The sequence below is a fragment of the Chiloscyllium plagiosum genome, unplaced genomic scaffold (assembly GCF_037043375.1).
Source record: "Chiloscyllium plagiosum isolate Xiang-an unplaced genomic scaffold, Cpla_swu_hap1 HiC_scaffold_19, whole genome shotgun sequence".
Lineage (NCBI taxonomy): Eukaryota > Metazoa > Chordata > Chondrichthyes > Orectolobiformes > Hemiscylliidae > Chiloscyllium > Chiloscyllium plagiosum.
In genome coordinates, this window is record NW_028270157.1 from 60,987,391 (window position 1) to 61,007,289 (window position 19,899).

Genomic DNA, 19,899 nt, shown 5'->3' on the forward strand with positions numbered 1-19,899 from the left:
AAATGGTTGAGGGATTGATCAGAGGTGGAGGTTGAGGCCGCTTTAAGACAGCTTCCTAATGCATTCCCAATGATGCAGAGTTATGCCTGGGAAAGAGCTATACATCCTGCTGAGGGAGGCCACAGGCATTGCATTGTTGGCAAACTAGCCTTTCACCATGTATAGAGTCTGCCGTCCTATGGGGGATATCTCCCTACAGGAGGCTGGTAAAAAAGAGGCTATCGGAGCTGTTGGAAGCAGAAATGGACCTTTGCCCATCATTCCAAAGCTATATATTGCCTGCCTGAAATTTCCGTTTTGACTTACACGTCCACAGACACCTCCGTATTGAGGTGCCAGTGCAGCGTCCCTCAGCAGTGTCCATCTCTCCTGCCCATAGGGCTGCTCACACTTCAGAGCTGACAGCTCTGTGACTGGATCAGTGACGCCAGAGTCCTGCCTTGCTATCGTTAACTGTGAGGAGTCAGGGAGGCCCCCATTTAGAGGCCCAAGTCCTGGAAGAATGCTTCCCAGTCTCCCTCCTCACACCCATTTGGTTCCAGGATGGGTGTCTCAAAACCTATCAGGAAGTTCTTCCCCTAGAGCTTGGACTGTGAGTCAAACCCTCCTCCTTCCCAATATTAAAACAGAAGGAGGTATTTTAACCTTCACTTACCCAGTTGCAGATGGTGGGAAGGGTGAAGGAAGGCAAGGTTACACTATGTTTCCAACCTTCTCTATTGTAAATTGTCTGTAATGAGTAAGGCTGACCCAGGGGAACAGCTGCCTAAATGAACTGGCATAGGTTGACACAATCATGGAGGCGTGCACACCATTTTAACAGTGGGCTGAGATAGGGCTGCAGAGTTCCAGACTAACAGGCAAAACCCAGTGGTGTCAGGGTACCCTGATCCCTTGAAATCAATATAATTTTGTTTCTTTTTATTATTACAGGTTGCTTCTGGGTCAGGGGGCCTACAAAATCCACAAAAATAGTAAAGGCCCCAGTAGCATGAGGTTTCACACAACCCCACCTCCCCACCCCCAGACCCCACAGAACACTGCTAATGCTGTCTCCTTCCTTACTTACCTTGACAAGGACAATTTCTGTGGCCCTCCAACATCGATCTCTGATTTCCCATCAGTTTGACACTTCCACTCACTGACATGCCATTCTGCCAATCATAAACAGACATTGGTGTTGGGGCATGAAAGCAAAGTTCTGGGCCTTCACCCTTTTTGAAGGCCAATGTTTTGTTTGGGGATCTCCACCTCCGCCTATCCTGACCCTCCACCACAAGTTAAAGTCAGATCTGATGACCATATGGATTCATTAGTGGACTCAATGAGGCATTTGGTAGGTGAAACTGAAATTAATGGAATATTGAATAAATTAACAATTGCCCTTTTTCAAAAGCACATTGCTACAATAAGCAATAATTTAGAATTAGCATTGAATTCATTGTACACCAAGAGGCCATTCTGCCCGCCTTGGTCATCATGGTGTTTATGCTCCTCCCATTCTACTTCATTCAGCCCTGGTCTTCTATTCCTTTCTGCCTCGTGTAGCCATCGAGCATGTTGTAGCTATGCAATTCACCTCAACTAATCCTTGTGGGAGCAACCTCCATAATCTTGGCTAAAGAAGCTCTTCCTGAATTCCATACAAGACTTATTGGGAACACTCCCAAACTTATGAACATTAACCATTTTATTTCATTGTTTAAAACTTACTTATATTTCATCCATTTTTCTCACCCTTTCTCATTTCAGCAACAAGGCTGTTAGTTCTGATCTGTGTGCTTCTATTATGATAGCTTTACATGTTTTACAAGCATTACCCATTATAATGTTTGCACATTGGTATTCAATTGATTCAGTGTTCAGTGCAATTCCTTCATGAATTGCTGCCTATTTGCAGCCGTTCACTGATGGCCCAGTGAAGGATGAAGCTAACAACATTTGCTAGGCAAGACGACAACATATTCACCTTGCAATCGGTCGCACTGAGGCATAATGATATCATCTAAATATATGTTTGCTCTTGAGAACAACTTTGAATAGAACAGCCAAAGCCCCATCATCTGTCATAACCTGTGAAATTAGATCAATATTACCTCAAGCAACAAGATTATCCATCTTTAAGATGAGACATTTCAATATGACAATATTGCCCTTTCAAAGATAAGAACAATTTAGTTTATACAGCACCCTTACCATAGTAAGATATCCCAAGGGCCTTCACTGGAGCATTGTCAAATAAAATTTGATGCTAATTCTCATTCAGAGATAATAAGGTCGGATGATCAGAAGCTTGGTCAACAATGTAGCTTTTAAGAAGTGCCTTAAAGGAGAAACATAAGAGAAGCCGAGATACTTAGGGAGGGAATTCAAAACCTGATGATCTTTGCAGCAGAGGCATGGGTACTGATGGGAGAGCAATTAAATTTAGGAAAGTCAAGGAACCATAATTTGGATAGGCACTGATATCATTGGGATTGTTGGCTGGAAGAGATTACAGAGACAAGGAGGGACAAAACGTGAAAAGATTTATAGATGAATGAAAATTTTAAAACTGTGGCATTACTTAATTGGGTTTTAATATAGGTCGTCAAGCAAAGGGATCAAACAAGTTAGGATGCAGACAGTGGATCTCAAGGTAATGTCAGGTAGAATGTGTTCAGATCGTGAGAACTGCATTGAAATAGCAAAAAATACTGCCAAACATTTTAGGAACTGAGGCAAGGTAGAGGTTAGATAACAATATGGAGGTCCAAAAGGGTCTCTGAGTGTTACCTTTTGTAATATAAGAAGCCTATTGCCTGAATGGATGAAGAAAATTAGCATTCTCCTTTGTATCCCAACCAACATTTATCCCTCAGCCAGTGTTGCCGAAGCAGCTGATTTGGTCATAATGATATGGGATGGCACGGTGGCTCAGTGGTTAGCACAGCGTCAGGGACCTGGGTTCGATTCCAGCCTCGGGCTGACTGTCTGTGTGGAGTTTGCACATTCTCCCCGTGTCTGTGTGGGTTTCCTTCAGGTGCTCCGGTTTCCTCCCACAGTCCAAAGATGTGCAGGTTAGGTAGATTGGCCACGCGACATTGCCCATTGCATCAAGGGATGTGCAGGCTAGATGGATTGGCCATAGAAAATGCAAGGTTACAGGGAGGGTTTGGATGGACTGCTCCTCAGAGGGCCAGTGTGACTCAGTGGGCCAAATGGTCTGCTTCCACACTGTAGGGATTCTATATTATATTTGTGGGAGCTTCCTGTGTGCAGATTGGGTGTTGCATTTCCTATTTAGGCTAGCTTCCAACAGTGGCTAAATTTTAAAAGGTATATCAATGGTTACAAAGCAAATTTTAACATTCTGAGGTCATGAAAAGTGCTATTATAAATGCACATTCTGTCTTTTGCTCAAAATTTGTACTGTCTGACCAATGGGTGAGAATTCATTCTACACTCTTACAAAACGAATGTAAAAACTTTACAGGTGGCAGTCAGCTAAAGACTATAACTGACAGTCAAAGTATATTCTTGTCTGATTAAGAGAAATAAAGCAGATTAAAAGAACAGGGTTATGTTAGGTGCACTGCCTGCGCACTCACACCTTCAAGGTGAAAGTCAGCAAGGATTCCTGCTCCTGAAAGTTAACTCACCCGCATAGGCACTTGTAAGAGAGATTGCCTTGGGTGTGATGCAGTTAAATAACCTTCTAAAAATACATCAGTGTTCAGAGATGAATAATGATTACTTGGAAAAGGCACTGGAGGGGTGCAGTTGGCACACATGGAGTCGACCTCTTCAGCAGAAGAAAATGGACCAAAGGAATATTTTTCACTAGCAAATAAAGTGGTTATTCGATGAAAAGTGTTAGCAATGTCACACACAAGCCGGTTGGCAGCTAAAGAGCCATTGGGGCTCAAGTGAGCTTAAGCTAGTGAGCAGGCCGCTGACAGCATCAGATTGGTCACCTATTTTAGACACGGCCTGAACTTGCTTTCCATCTCGACTCCTGTCAGAAATCTGGGTTTAAAAATACCACTGTTGTTTCTGCAAAATTGGTTTGTAACCTGAGAAAAAAAAGCATTACAGTGCAATTGGTACCAAGATAACACTGGATGGTATTTACCACAGCACAAGTTACCCACCCATGGCCAGCTAAGAGTTGGTCAATGAGTCACTAAATTTAAATCTGCTTCCCCACAACAAGCTGAGAGTGGCCTTACTTAAGGCTGGGACTTCTAGCTCCAGATGACAGAATGTTTCAGCCTGAGGCCTAGTAATTCTGTGGCACCTGAAGATAGTAGTGGCCACTATAGCAATCCTCCGAAAGGAAGATGCTATCTCCTGGACTTGAAGGTGGGTCCAGAAATTCAGAATGGCAGGGAGTGGACACCACAGAGAGAGAGGAGGAGGAGGAGTGTGGTGTTTGGGTTTCAGAACCTGGTGTGCAAAACACAAAGGCATTCGGGAAGCATTGGACAGAGGGGACCTCCAAAAGGACGGTAAACATCTCTCCACCTCACTTGATTCCTTTCTGACAGGAGTCCCCACCTTCAAAGCTGACACATCTCGGCTTCCAACTTCACCTGCAGGCAGTTGGAGGCACTGTGAGGCCCTTCAGTCATGGGCTAATTGTACATTTAAAAGCTTTAAAAGACCTAATGCAGCTGGGCTTCCCTGCCCCCAATATGAGGGATGGATCTAAAGTAGGTGGGAAGGCAATGGGCCGGCCTTTTCTTAAGATGTCACTTCCCTCAGCCTTCAAATAGTCCAATACCGGGCTGGAAACTGAACGCTACACCATTGGGCAAATCTGCCACAACCTAGGTTTAATAAGATTTGCATTCCTATTTGACCTTTGGACTTACTAAAAGTGTTTTCAGCCAATGGAGTCCTGGGGTCATGGGAAATGCTATTGAAATGTACATCTCGTCTTTGTTTTACTAGAAGTTAAAAGCAGTGGGTGTGGGGCATAGAGACAAACAATGAATCAGGGCAAATGCTAACTTTATACTGCATGGGCCATTTGGACATGCATATACGCTAGGAAGCAAAACAGAAATCAGGCAGGCCATTCTTGAGCATTTACAATCTGGTGACACCACCAGGAGGTTTAAAATCACTGGATAAACCCCAGCTGGAGTACTATGACTCATTCTGGGCCACACACTTTAGGAGAATGTTAAGGTGTTGGAGAAGATGGAAATGAAGTTTACACAATGCCAGGCAGGGTTGCAAGACTTGTGGTGGAGGGACTAGAGTAATTATTGCTAAAGATATTAAACTGGGGTCATTGGGCAAAACAAAAATTGCAAACATAATCGTCGGATTGAACCTTGCCAGGTCCTGACTGACATGGGTTATAGTGCGAAATCTAGGAGAATCACATAAGAAGTCCAGTGAGGCCTTTCTCAATGTTGGGAGCAACAAGTCAAATATTTCAAAGAGTTCCAGATGTTGAGACGAGATTCTTGTTGGTGAGCAGTGAGAGGTTTATTACTGGGGTTTATCACTCATTGCAATCCAGCCAACACAGGCCAGCCTTTTCTTAAATTGTGGCCTCTGTCTGGTTTACTTACAGAACACTTCTGCACTGTCATGCTGCGATTTGGAATGCAATGGAGCAACCAATATGAGGATGCTGCTGCACAGGCACTTTACATGCAGAGACTGCTTCTTATCATTCATATACATGATTTGAATATAGGAGGCGTGGTTAGTAAGTTTGCATGTGACACCAAAATTGAAGGTGTCGTGGACAGTGAAGAAGGTTATCTCAAAGTACAATGGGACTTTGATCAGATGGGCCAATGGGTCAAGGAGTGGCAGACGGAGTTTAATTTAGATAAATGTGAAGTGCTGCATTTTGAAAAAGTAAACCAGGAAAGGACTTATACATTTAATGGTAAGGTCCTGGGGAGTGCTGCTGAATAAAGAGGTACAGATTCATAGTTCCTTGCAAGTGGAATCGCAGATAGACAACATCATGAAGAAAGTGTTTGGCACGCTAGCCTTCATTAGTCAGAACATTGAATATAACAGTTGGGACATTATATTGCAGCTGTACAGGACACTGGGGAGACTACGTTTAGAACACTGCATAGAATTCTGGTCGCCCTTCTATAGGAAGGATGTTGTTAAACTTGAGAGGGTACAGCAAAGATTCACAAGGATGTCGCTGTGACTGGATGGTTTCAGTTATGGGAAAAGGCTGAATCGACTGAGGCTTTTTTTCCCTGGTGCATCAGAGACTGAGGAGTGACCTTATAGAGGTTTAAAAAATCATGAGAGAGTGAATAGGGTCAGCCTATTCATGAGGGGTGTGAATAGGGATAGCCAAGATCCTTTTTCTAGGTGGGGTGGCGGGGGAGGGGGTGAGTTCAAAATTAAAGGGGATAGGTTTAAGGTAAGAGGGGAAAGATTTAAAAAGGACCCGAGGGGTAACATTTTCACACAGAAGGTGGTGAGTGTATGGAATGAGCTGCCAGATGAAGTGATGGAGGACGGTAACTTTACAACATTTAAAAGACATGGTGGCTCAGCGGTTAGCACTGCAGTCTCACAACACCAGGGACCCAGGTTCAATTCCAGCCTTGGGTGACTGTCTGTGTGGAGTTTGCACATTCTCCCTGTGCCCGCATGTGTTTCCTCCGGGTGCTCCGGTTTCCTCCCACAGTCCAAAGATGTGCAGGTTATGTGAATTGGCCATGCTAAATTGTCCAGAGTATTAGGTGCATTAGTCAGAGGGAAACAGGTCTGGGTGGAGGGTCGGGGTGGACCTGTTGGGCCAAATGGCTGTTTCCACACTGTAGGAATCTAAAAGACATCTGGATAGGTATATGAATAGGAAGGATTTAGAGGGATATTGGTCAAGTGCTGGCAAATAGGACTAGGGCAGATTGGGACGGGTTGGCTCAGACAAGTTGGACTGAAGGGTCTATTTCTGTGCTGTATGACTCTATGACAGGCACCTATCTCACAGATAGGATTAGGCTACATTTCAGGGATGCTCACTTGCATTCAGAGTGCTCACCCATTGAGTGCCTTCATGGATGCCCAAAGCATGCCTGCCTTGCCTTACCTTTTCACACTTTGCCCCTTCAGCTAGAGCCAACAGAAGCACACCTGTCTGGTCAGGCCTTTTAGTATAGACACAAAAGCAGGAAGCTTGTCATGGTTGACGCAGTAATGTATCATGGGTATGGAGATCTTATTGTAAGGCAGTGTGCTACATCAATCTCACATTGGTACCATAAGCAAGTGGAATATGTGGCAAACACACTTTCAACCAAATGGCCATGGCTCAAAGTCTAAGGGGAGTAGTCTTCGGTCAAGTCAAGAGCTCTTCAGTTGTGGGGAGGGTTCCGGGCAAAGTAAGTCAAGGGGAGCCCCCGATGTCAGGCTTAGACACAGTCACTCAGCCACTCGGGGCGGTCAATGTCAGGATCCTCTCTGTGTGTGGGGGGTAAAAAGCCAAGTATTGGACATCCCACAAGCTGTCTTGGCTCTTTCTGTCCTATCATGGGGGCTGTTTGGTCCTTGGTTGAGAGACAGAGAGAGATTGATTGAGTTGAAAATCATGGAACTCCTGCTTGTGCTAGCCCAGATGGGGGATGGCTGGTGAGGTGTCCTGAGTGAGCAAGAAGGCAGTCCAATGGTCATGCAAGGATGGTGGTGTGGGAGAAATGAGTTGGTATGAGGGAGTGAGGGAAGGTGTTGCTTACAACAGTGAGAGTGGTAGACCATAAGCTTTGGTGAGAAGTCTGTGCGGTAACAGAGATAGGTTGGACATGAAGTAACAGAGAGAAGATGGTGTTATTCACCCTTCTGGTCACCTTCATCCTACAATGCTGGGCAATCCTTCAGACAGCTGATCCTGAAGGGTAGGACCTTCATCCAGGCTGGCACGGTCTGGCGTTGTGGCCTCCTTTACTGCTCGTGTTGGCACATGCCACCATCCTCTGTGTTCAGTGAGATCTCCAGGTCCCTGTCTTCAAAGCAGTGTACCAATTTCCTCTTCAGCCAGGTCCAGGGCAAATTCCACAGACCGGTATAGGGCAGCTCCAGACTGAGGAGGTGCACAGCATCTTTTCAAGATGGCACCAGCAGTGAGAAATTCTGCCAGCTGCAGGGGGTGTGGGAATCAGGCTAGCATCGGATGAAAGGGGCATTGTGAGGAAGCTAATGAGGCAAGTTTGAGAAGGCAATGTGAGAAAATTCATTCGGCCTCACGGAGGGAGGTCCTCGATGAAAATGACACTTTGCCAAAATACGGGAAGATGCAGCTGTATGGGGCTATCTTAAGATGGTCATCAAAATGATTATTCCAGACAATTATTCATTTCTTCTAATCTAAGAGCAATTGGCATCATTTTGTAACTCCATAGTCTTCACAAAACTCAACATCCAACAAAGCTATTGCTAAGTACCAGTGGAAGAGCAGAGGTAATACTTTGCAACTTCTGTTAGACACAAAAGGTATGAGTCAGCACAGTTTGTCCTATGGGCTAATTTTAGCACCTAGTTCATTAAAAAGATGGTTTTGTCAGTCATGTCGATGCTGAAGGTATACTCAACCTACTTAATAACATCACTATTCATGGAATGGACAAAGCAATACATGACCAGCAGTAATCCATGCTACTCCATCAACTTATAAAACACAATTTGACTCTCAACATGGATAAAGGTACTTGAGATCGACTGTCTGGGTTATAAAGTGGTAGTAACTGCAGTAATTCTGACACAGCACAACCTCAAAGCTATTCATGCAAGTCCAACCATATCTGATGTATAAGAGTTGGCATCATTCATTAGTACTGTTAACTTTATTGCAAATCTTTTCCGAAGTGGGAAGCATCCTTGGAGGCTACTGCACCAGAATACACAATGGGAGCAGAATATTGTACAGCAAGCATTATTTGACAGGTTAAAAATGAAGATAGTTTTTCCGTTTTTCAAACCACATTTAAAACCTGATGTCTCAACAGTTGCATCAGGAAATGCAATTGGGGCTGGAGTCTCACCGTTCATTAAAGGGAGTGACCAATCTCTTATATGTCATGCCTATTGTCAGAAACTGAATGCAAATACTCTACTGGAGAATGGGAAGCATTAGCATGAATCTGTGCTTGTGAATGCTGGTACAAATCTTTCCACAACAGCACTGAGAATATTGTTAGCTGTGCCAAGGTGGTCAGATTGTCTTCGTTTGTGTAGCTTCGAGGTCAGGTATCTCACAGGATCACACAACCAAATAGTTAATGTGCTTTGCAGTATTACTGTCACAGTCAGCATTAGCAACTGATAAGCAACTTGCAAGCTTGAATCCCACGTGACTGCATTGATTTTGCACGTGACCATGAATCTTGTGCAAGAGTAGAAGGCAGATTTGGTGACAGCTATTACACCTCAGAAGATGAGGCAGTAACTACAAGCTGGGTGGCCTGAAATAGACCTGAACTATAAGACCATAGGACATAGGAGCAGAAATTAGGCCATTAAGCCCATTGAGTTGCTCCACCATTCAGTCATGGTTGATAGGTTTTTCAATTCCATTTTCCCGCTTTCTCCCCATAATCTTTGATCCCCTTGGCAATCAAGAACTTATCTATCTCTGTTTTAAACGTACTCAATGACCTGGCCTCCCCAGCCTTCTGTGGCAATGCATTCCACAGATTCACCACTGTCTGGCTGAAGATGTTTCTCCTTATCTCTGCTCTAAAATGACTTCCCTTTAGTCTAAGGTTTTGCCCTGGGGTCCTTGTCTCTCCTACCAATGGAAACATCTTCCCAATGTCCACTCCGTCCCAGACCATTCAGCGTTCCAAAAGTTTCAATCAGATCCCACCTCATCCTTCTAAACTCCATCAAATATAGTCCCAGAGTCCCCAAACGTTCCTCATATGTGAAGCTATGTGTACACTGCAGGAATAACTCTCACATATTGCCCTTGAAGGACATCTGGATGCAGTTAAGATGAAGTGACAATTTTGTGAGACAACCTGGCATTCAGCAAGAGAGCGTTCAGCAAAGTTCATAAGACCATAAGACATAGGAACGGAAGTAAGGCCATTCGGCCCATCGAGTCCACTCCGCCATTCACTCATGGCTGATGGGCATTTCAACTCCACTTACCCGCATTCTCCCCGTAGCCCTTAATTCCTTGTGACATCAAGAATTTATCAATTTCTGCCTTGAAGACATTTAGCGTCCCAGCCTCCACTGCACTCTGTGGCATTGAATTCCACAGGCCCACCACTCTCTGGCTGAAGAAATGTCTCCGCATTTCTGTTCTGAATTTACCCCCTCTAATTCTAAGGATGTGTCCACGGGTCCTAGTCTCCTCGCCTAACAGAAACAATTTCCTAGCGTCCACCCTTTCCAATCCCTGTATTATCTTGTAAGTTTCTATTAGATCTCCCCTTAATCTTCTAAACTCCAATGAATACAATCCCAGGATCCTCAGCCGTTCCTCGTATGTTAGACCTACCATTCCAGGGATCATCCGTGTGAATCTCCGCTGGACACGCTCCAGTGCCAGTATGTCCTTCCTGAGGTGTGGGGACCAAAACTGGACACAGTACTCCAAATGGGGCCTAACCAGAGCTTTATAAAGTCTCAGTAGCACAACAGTGCTTTTATATTCCAACCCCCTTGAGATAATTGACAACATTGCATTTGCTTTCTTAATCACGGACTCAACCTGAATGTTTACCTTTAGAGAATCCTCAACTAGCACTCCCAGATCCCTCTGTACTTTGGCTTTACGAATTTTCTCACCGTTTAGAAAGTAATCCATGCTTCTATTCTTTTTCCCAAAGTGCAAGACCTCGCATTTGCTCACATTGAATTCCATCAATCATTTCCTGGACCACTCCTCCAAACTGTCTAGATCCTTCTGCAGCCTCCCCACTTCCTCAGTACTACCTGCCTGTCCACCTAACTTTGTATCGTCGGCAAACTTCGCTGGAATGCCCCCAGTCCCTTCATCCAGATCATTAATATATAATGTGAACAGCTGCGGCCCCAACACTGAACCCTGCGGGACACCGTTTGTCACCGGCCAAGTTCATCATTGACCACAGAACTATTTCAGCACTCAGAGAAAATGAGCAAGTTGAACTCAAAGAAATAGCTCAATTGATATGAGTTTGTTCTCTGTAATTAGTTAAGCCCGGGGGTAGCTACTTAGAAAGAGAAACCAAACTGCAGGTAAGTAGTTGTAAGCATGAGAGCAGACACTTTAAATTGTTGAGTAAAATTCCTACCACCCACAAAACCTGCATTGTATTACTGATTTGATTTGCTTTATTGTTGTCACATGTACCTAAGTACAGTGAACAGTTTTGTTTTGCGAGCAGTACAGGCAGTTAATAACAAACAAGGGCACATAGATCATAGGATGCCTGGACACAGTGAGACATACAAGGTTACAACCACACAGGAGGTGCACAAAAGCAAGGTTAACATCCAATTTGAAATTAGAGAGGTCAATTCAGCAGTCTACTAACAGCAGGAAAGAAACTGTTCTTGAACCTTAAGTGCATGTGTTCAAGCTTCTGTATCTTCTGCCTGATGGAAGAGGTTGGAAGAGAGTTTTACCTGACTGGGAGGGGCTTTTGATGATTTTGGAAGTGTAGATGGAGTCCGATGGTCTGGGCTTCCGATGGTCTGGGCTGTGTATACAACTTTCTGTAGTTTCTCCCGGTCCTTGGCCGAGCAGTTTCTGTACCAAGGCGTTATGCACCTAGATAAAATGCTTTCTGTGGTGCATCTGTTACAGTTGGTGAGGGGCCTTATGGGCATGCTGAATTTCCTAAGCCTCCTGAGGAAGGAGAGGCATTGTTGTGCCCTCTTGACTGTCACACCTACGTGAGAGGTCCAGGACGGATTATCGTCACTCCTAGGAACTTAGCGTACTCAACCCTGTCCACCTCAGCTCCGTTGGGCATGTCATCCTCCTTTCTTCCTGAAGTCAATGAACAATTTTTTGGTTTTGCAGACATTGAGAGATAACATCTGTATCATCTCTGTATACCCCTGAAAGCTAAACTACAACATTCCCCCTCCAGGGATTCATGCAGGAAGTCTGGCTGCGGCAAAGTGTTGTGATGTCTTCCACACTGAGGAGCCTGTCAGTTTTGCGCATTAGGAATAGTCATTGGGCAAAGCAGCAGATTCTCATGGTATTGGGTGAAAAGTTTATACAATGGTAGAAAGGGAGGAATGGGTTTTCCCATGGCAAGGTGTGGGTGAATGTCTCTGATCAACACTACAATGGTTCGGAATCCTAACATGGTTTCGCCGAACTGAAAACAGAGGCAATGAAGACAAGCAATATAATTTCATAGAATGGAACAGGACAAGTCACCACAGAAAGTGACTCTCTCATTAAAAAGGTATGTGAGAAGCTTCAAGATTCCAGCTCAGACAGTGAAAATTATTTCTGGACGGTGGCCCAAATGTTTTCCTTCAGTGGAATCTGAGCATCCGCCAAGGCACATTTCTTAGCATCGCGAGTTTGCTGACAACAACCACTTGGAAGGGCAGCTCAATGGTGCCTGTTATCAATTTCAAGCCTTACACATTAAGCTGCACACCTCCCATTCTCTTGGCCCTCACAGAGACGGCCTTGTGCCATCAAAGTTCTGGTTAGCTGCCTCTCAGCACAGGCACAGTTCCCCATTAGTAAACTGGAATCAGATGTGGGCTTCAGCTCAAAGCAGGGAGGCCGAAAGCAACACTGAAGCATTAGCAAGGTGGGTTCCCATTGATTCCCTCCTCATCCCACCCCGACCCCAAACTCCTGCAATCAGGAATGGTAATGCACAAATTTCCTGCGGCTCTCCATAATATAGTTTGACTGCATTTAAATCCTTTAAGGTAAAACTACACCCCCAAAAGAGAAACCAAAATTGAAGAATTATGAATGCGGTGAAACTTTAGTCGTCTTTGCAGTAAGGTTTGATGAAGCTTTGACTGAAAACCCTCACATCTGTCTCACTGGATTGTACAGTGAATGATGGATAATACCAGGCACTGAGCTAAACCAGGGTGCAGATGCTGTTAAAACCAGCAAGAAGTAAGAATCAGATTACTACCTTAAATTCATCCAGAGTACTTTGTTATTGTAGCAAATTCCCTTTACATCGGTCTCTCATTGCCACATTTCTTGTGCGGGTTGGAGAATGATGTGCGAGCTACAGGAGACATGGTCTAACCCATTCAAGGGGTTATTGCTGGCAGTGAATTATAGGAATATTTGTACTATGCAAACCTATAGTTGTGTGGGTGAGAGTTATGAGTTTCAACAGTAGGGTGAACTGTGAGATTTAAGCTCCAGCGTGGGCAGTTTCTAGAACACTGAATTTGTGTTATTTGGCAGAGTACATATGGCTAGTTGCCTGGTTTTAAGATATATGTTCATCTATTTGTCCTGGCTCTGCAAATGAGGGGAAGTGACCTCACCCAACTTTCAGATGCCCACTCAGAAATGCAGCAGTGATTTAGAACATAAAACATAGAACAATGCAGCGCAGAACAGGCCCTTCAGCCCTCCATGTTGCGCCAACCTGAGAACTATTCTCAGTTCGTCCCCCTACTCTATCCCATCATCATTGACATGCTTATTCAGGGATTGTTTAAATCTCCCTAATGTGGCTGAGTTGACTACATTGGCAGGTAGGGCATTTGACACCCTTACCATACTCTGAGTGAAGAACCTGCCTCTGACATCTATCTTCAATCTATCACCCCTCAATTTGTAGTTATGCCTCCTCATACAAGTCATCATCCTAGGAAAAAGACTTTCACTGTCTACCCTATCTAATCCTCTGATCATCTTGTACGTTTCTATCAAATCCCCTCTTAGCCTTCTGCTTTCCAATGGGAACAGATTCAAGTCTCTCAGCCTTTCCTCATAAGACCTTCCCTCCAGACCAGGCAACATCCAAGTAATTCTCCTCTGCACCTTTTCCAATGCTTCCATATCCTTCCCGAAATATGGCAACCAGAACTGTACGCAATATTCCAAGTATGGCCGCACTAGCATTTTGTATAGTTGCAGCATGATATTGCGGCTCTGGAACTCAATCCCTCTACCAATGAAACCTAATACACCATATGCCTTCTTAACAGCATTATCAACCTGGGTGGCAACTTTCAGGGATCAATGTACATGGACTCCAAGATTCCTCGGCACATCCACACTACCAAGAATCTTTCCATTGACCCAGTGCTCTGCCTTCCTGTTATTCTTCCCACAGCGCATCATCTCACATTTAGTTGCATTGAACTCCATTTGCCACCTCTCAGCCCAATTCTGCAGTTTATCCAAGTCCCCCTGCAACCTGTAACATTCTTCCAAACTGTCCACTACTCCATCGACATTAGTGTCATCTGCAAATTTATTAATCCATCCACCTATGCCTGCGTCTAAATCATTCATAAAAATGAGAAACAGCAGTGGTCCCAAAACAGATCCTTGTGGCATACCACTAGTAACTGGCTGAATACTTTCCATCAACCACCACTCGTTATCTTATTTCAGAAAGCCAGTTTCTAATCCAAACTGCTAAATCACCCTCAATTCCATGCCTCTGCATTTTCTCCAACAGTCTACCATGTGGAACCTTATCAAATTTCACAGAAGAGAATGACCCTCCCATCTGTCTTCATCCCCTCCCAATGCAAGATTCTTGGTCTTTGTCAGGGAATTCCTTCTATCATGCAATTAGAACCCTGCAATCTGCAATTTGTTATTAATGCAAAGCCCCTCAAGTCGGTTTTGCTGAAAGATGACCTCCCCAGGTTTTGCTGTAGTGGCTCAGAAGGGAAGAGGAGGCAGCTGGACTGGTGTACGATGCAGGGTAACCACCTCCAAATGCTGCGGTGTTCCCTATAGCTTCTGGAACATACTGAGCAGTAAGACTTCTAAAGGATCAGACAGCAGAAGCTCAAGGGCTGGAAACAGAAAACTCAGCTTTTCTCGGAAACTGACTTTTATTTCTCAGTTACAATCATAAGCTAGGGCTGATCATTCAGCCAATGCTTTCATGGAAGCAGTGAATCAGCACCTTATGAGCTAGGTTGCGAGAAGGAATGAAAATTCTAAACCAGCCCCATTTCAGGATTAATGTGTTCATGACTGGCTTTCTGCAAGGACAGTGGATGAGAACACTTTAGTCCTTACTACAGCTGACAACTCAATTGATGAGAGCTCGTCGAATAGTTTTGAAGGTTGTGTTTATATCACTTTTCTAGTCACACAATTGTTCTCTCTAACTTTCAGTGATTTCACAATTTCACTTTCTCCTCCACAGCTGCCTTGACCTCCTCCTGCATCATTTTGACCATTCTGCTCTGGTTCCTCTCCTCCTATTCTGCTGCTTTATCCTCCTCCTCCTGCTCCATTGCTGCTATAACCTCCTACTCCTACTTTGCCTCGATTTTCTCCTGCTCCTCATTTGCCTTGGCCTCCTGCCTGCACAGTGTCTTGATCCCTCCCTCCTCAGTCGCCTCAACCTACTCCCGCTCCTTCTCCACCTCCTCACCTGCCTTGGCCTCCTGCTCCAACTCATTCTTAACCTCATGCTTTAACTCAACTTGCTCCTCCCCTTCTGCTTTCTCTAGTGCCTCAGAACTCGTTGCTATTGTTGCCACCTCGGCTTCCACTTCTGCCTCTGCTGCCTCCTCTCCCAGCTTTGCCCCAATTGTTACTCCCACCATTTCTGCAACCTCTTCCAGACTAGGGTGTTCGCCTCAAGTGAAAAAATAAAGGTGTTACTTGTCCTCATAAAGGGTGAGGAACTGAATGATGGGTAATACACTACCCTCTCGACTCTTCTTGCCCTCTTTTCCTCCTGGAATAAGAGCGAGGCAGATATTGAGGGAGCTGCAAGTGGGTGGCACAGCATCACTGTGGGTGCAGGGACAGGGAATGTGCCCTGGGTGAGGGAATAGGCAGTGCAGAGGACATGCAGAGTTAGTGGTGTCGGTATTGAGGGGTGATGGAGAGTGAGGGAAGATGTTGCAGGCAAGTCAGACTGAGCCAAAAAGCCTTTGGTTCCTCAATCAGTTTTCTCTGTAGCTTTTTCTCTGGGAACTGGGTGCCAATGTTTCCAGGGAGGAAAAGAGATAATAGCTTCCCTTCAAGGATCTATCCATGATAGTTTCCTTTTGGTCGAAAACCTCTCTGTTGGCCCCCAGTGATTGCAATCCATCTCTTATAAAGGATTTTTATGGCCTGTTCTTAGAGTTCCCCTGTTCTCCTTTGATGTAGGTAAGGAGCTTTCAATCCTCCTCCTTGTGTAGTAAATTTCACGTCAGCTCTATGTTCTAGAAGATGAATATTACTGTCCAGCTGACAACTCTTTTGACATTCCAAATGTGTAGTGGGTCCCCACTGTTAGATACTCCATTGTACATTCCTGAGAGTTGGCCATTTTCAGCTCAGGTGACTTTTTTATAGTATCTCAACTCATTTTTAACAGTTTTTCTTTCAATGTTCAAGGGATTTTAAGTTTGTTGATGTGATTTTAAAACTAGATTTTTTTTTACATTTTATATCATCATTGGAGGTGAGTACAGTACAGGTGGAGTTACTCTGGGCTAGATTCTGGGAAATTCTGCCAAGATTAGAAACCAGGAAAATAGCTCTGTATAAGAACGAGAAGTGAACTCATTGAAACGAGCAAATTCTGAATGGACTTGGCAGTGTAGATGCTGAGAGGTTGTTATCCCTGGCTAAGCAATCTAGAATACATGGATAAAGCCTCTGGGTAATGGGCTGACCTTTATTCACCTCAACCAAGAGACTAAGTAAGTCAGCCAGCACAGGGGTGAGATGGGAAAAGAACTTGCCGCAACTTATGACCTGGGCAGTAGACCTCAAGTTTATGGATTGTGGAAGACCAGCCAGGAATGTGTTAGAATAATAGGGTCTATACGATAGAACAACCAAGGCAAGGATGAACATTCCAGATAACCTGAGACATGGCAAAGTCAGAATAGAAACAACCAGTCATCGCTTACTATCTCCAAACATTTTGTTATTTTGAACATCTCCATCAGGACAACCGTTACATCTCTTAATTCTGCAGAAGTAAGTTTTTGTACCTCAACCAGACCATAAGCCTTCCTCCCTGGTAATATCCAGATTGCCTACCAGTGATTGGATCCACAACTCATTGGTTGTGAAATATTTTGGACATTTGAAGACTGTAAATGATGTTATACAAACGTACATTCTTTCTTCCTGTTTTAATTTCCACTGTACATTTCCCATCACATTATATCCTCTATATAACAGAGTGATGAAAATTATATTCTCAGTGTTCCAAACTCAGTCTTAACTAAGGCCTTGTACATGTCCAAAATTGTTTCCATACTTTCGTTTTCCAAGATTTAACATTAACCGCAATTGTTTAATGGAATCATTTACTTTTAAATTCAAGTAATTCATGAAACTTAAGGATCAATGTTGTACTGCAAATTATCCTTCGCTGTGGGGTCTCAAGAGTACGTGCTGAACATATTTCTTCCTGTTTCCTGGCATGTAATGGTCAAATGCTGAAAAGATATTGAGGAAACACTCTTTGGTGTCAACCCTTTGCACATTCATCATACTTATCCCTTTCATTTAGTTGAGGCCATTACAGTCCAAATGGTATTTAGTTTTCAAAGTTCCAAGGGTCAATAAAAAATATTAAAACCAAGTATAAATAGAGACACTTTCCCTTTCAAGGCTCCCAGAACAGACTCAGAGTGTTTACCAGGAAATTACATGATTTTCCAACCATTAATTTTAAAGCATGAAAGACCATGGGGTAAGTGCACAATTTCCTGACATGTCGAATATTTGCATTGAGGATGCCAATGCAGATCTCTTGTTCTACTGTGATGAACGGTTAAAAGTGCTGTCTCTTGTAACGTTAAACCATGCAGACCAACACATTCGAAGTTCGATGTCCCATTGATTTTGCTGAATTCAGTTAAGCTGCAGCTAGGGATCCATTATTCCACCTCAAACGTGAAGGATGACCGCGTGGATGAGATATCTGAGGACCTCAGCTGTCAATTGTGTTCATCCTGACAAATCAACAAATGAAAGAGAAAATTAAAATTTCCAGTCAACCAGTTTGGTCCTGCCTTCAATGTCAACTGCTGAGTGTTACATGGCAACTCTGACATTGTTGGCCATTATTATACAATCAATGCAGAGACAAAATATTCTCTCCCATGCCAGTTTCTAGAAAGGGCAGAATTTGGGCAGAATATGGGAATGAACGCAGGACATGTTCAGTGAATGAGGTTGTTGCTGAATAATGCCACCAATTTAATCGATCCAGTGAATATTTTTAATCCTTACATTCTTCAGAGAGCAGTAATTGCCATTGTTCTGCATTGACAGGGACAATGTTGACTACTTGTCCACTGTAGTTATAGAGTTGAGTAGAACATTTCAAGGATGAACCTTCCCTATTTAATTTTAAACTCTTTTTTTTTTCCTCAAAGCAGCCACTAGCTCTTTGCCTCGATCTTAGACAAATTCAAACTCCTCAGTGTTACCCTCCATGAGTCCAGTCCACATTCCCTCTCCTATGTTCCAGCTTAAACTATGCAGTTTTCAGATGCTGGGCTTTTGTGCACTCAGCTCCCCCTGTTCTCTTTGATGGATCGAAGTGTTTTGAAGTTTTCTGTCCTAATGTCCGTGACTCTTACCTGAACATCTTTGTCCTGTTACTTTGATTCCTGCACTTCAACATCTTATGAAAACATTTATTTGCAACAATAGAAGTAGTGATCTATGCAAATTGGCCAAACAATGCCTGGTCTGTTCTCTAGGATGTGACACATCCTGGATCATTACCTCCTATATTCTGGTCCTCCCTCATGCAAAGCATTCAAATGATTCCCTGGAATAGGCCAAGGCTATAAAGAACAAAGAAGAATAAAGAACATTATAGCACAGGAACAGGCTTTTTGACTTTCCAAGCTCTTCCATTTCCAAGCCCGTCCCTGACAGGATCTGTATCCCTCTATTCCCTTCCTATTCATGTATTCATCTAGGCGCTTCTTGAATGCTACTATTGTGTCTGCATCCACCCCCTCCTGTGGCAGCACGTCCCAGGCACTCCCCACCCTTTGTGTAAAAAGCTTGCCTTGCACAGCTCTTTTAAACATCCCCCCTCACACCCCACACCTTGAAACTGTGTCCCCTTGTAATTGATCCCTCCCACAATTCTTCTAGAAACAGAGTTTCAACGTGACATTGAGAATATCCTCCATCACGTCATGTGGCACTACCACTGTGGTAAATGGCATAGATTATGAAGTGATCTAACAACTCACGGTCGGGCATCGAAGTAGGCCATCAGAAGCAGCAGAACTGCATTCCACCACAACCTACAACTTCATGGCCTGACACATATTTCCCACGCTACCATTATCACTGAGCCAGGAGATCAATCTTAATTCAGTAAAGGGTGTAGGAGAACATACCAGTAGCATTACCTAAGTGTGATGTGGCAACCTGGTGAAATAAAACATGGAAATATTTACATAGCACAAGCAATGCATCAGATCTAAGCACTGCAGTCCTGCCACATGCAATCATGAAAGGACAATTAAATAACTTAATGAAGGAGACAGATCCCCAAATATCCCCATCTTCAATGATAAGGAGCCCAGCACTTCAATGCAAAACTAAGACTGAAGCAGTTGCAATATTCTCCAGCCAACATTGGCCATCAAGTTCAGCCTTCTCCTGAGGTCTCCAGAATCACAGATGCAAATTCAAAATCTCTCCACAAAATATCAAGACATTTATAGAATCCCTACAGTGTGGACACAGGCAAGTCCACACCGACCCTCCGACCCATTTCCCTATCCTGTTACTCTACATTTACC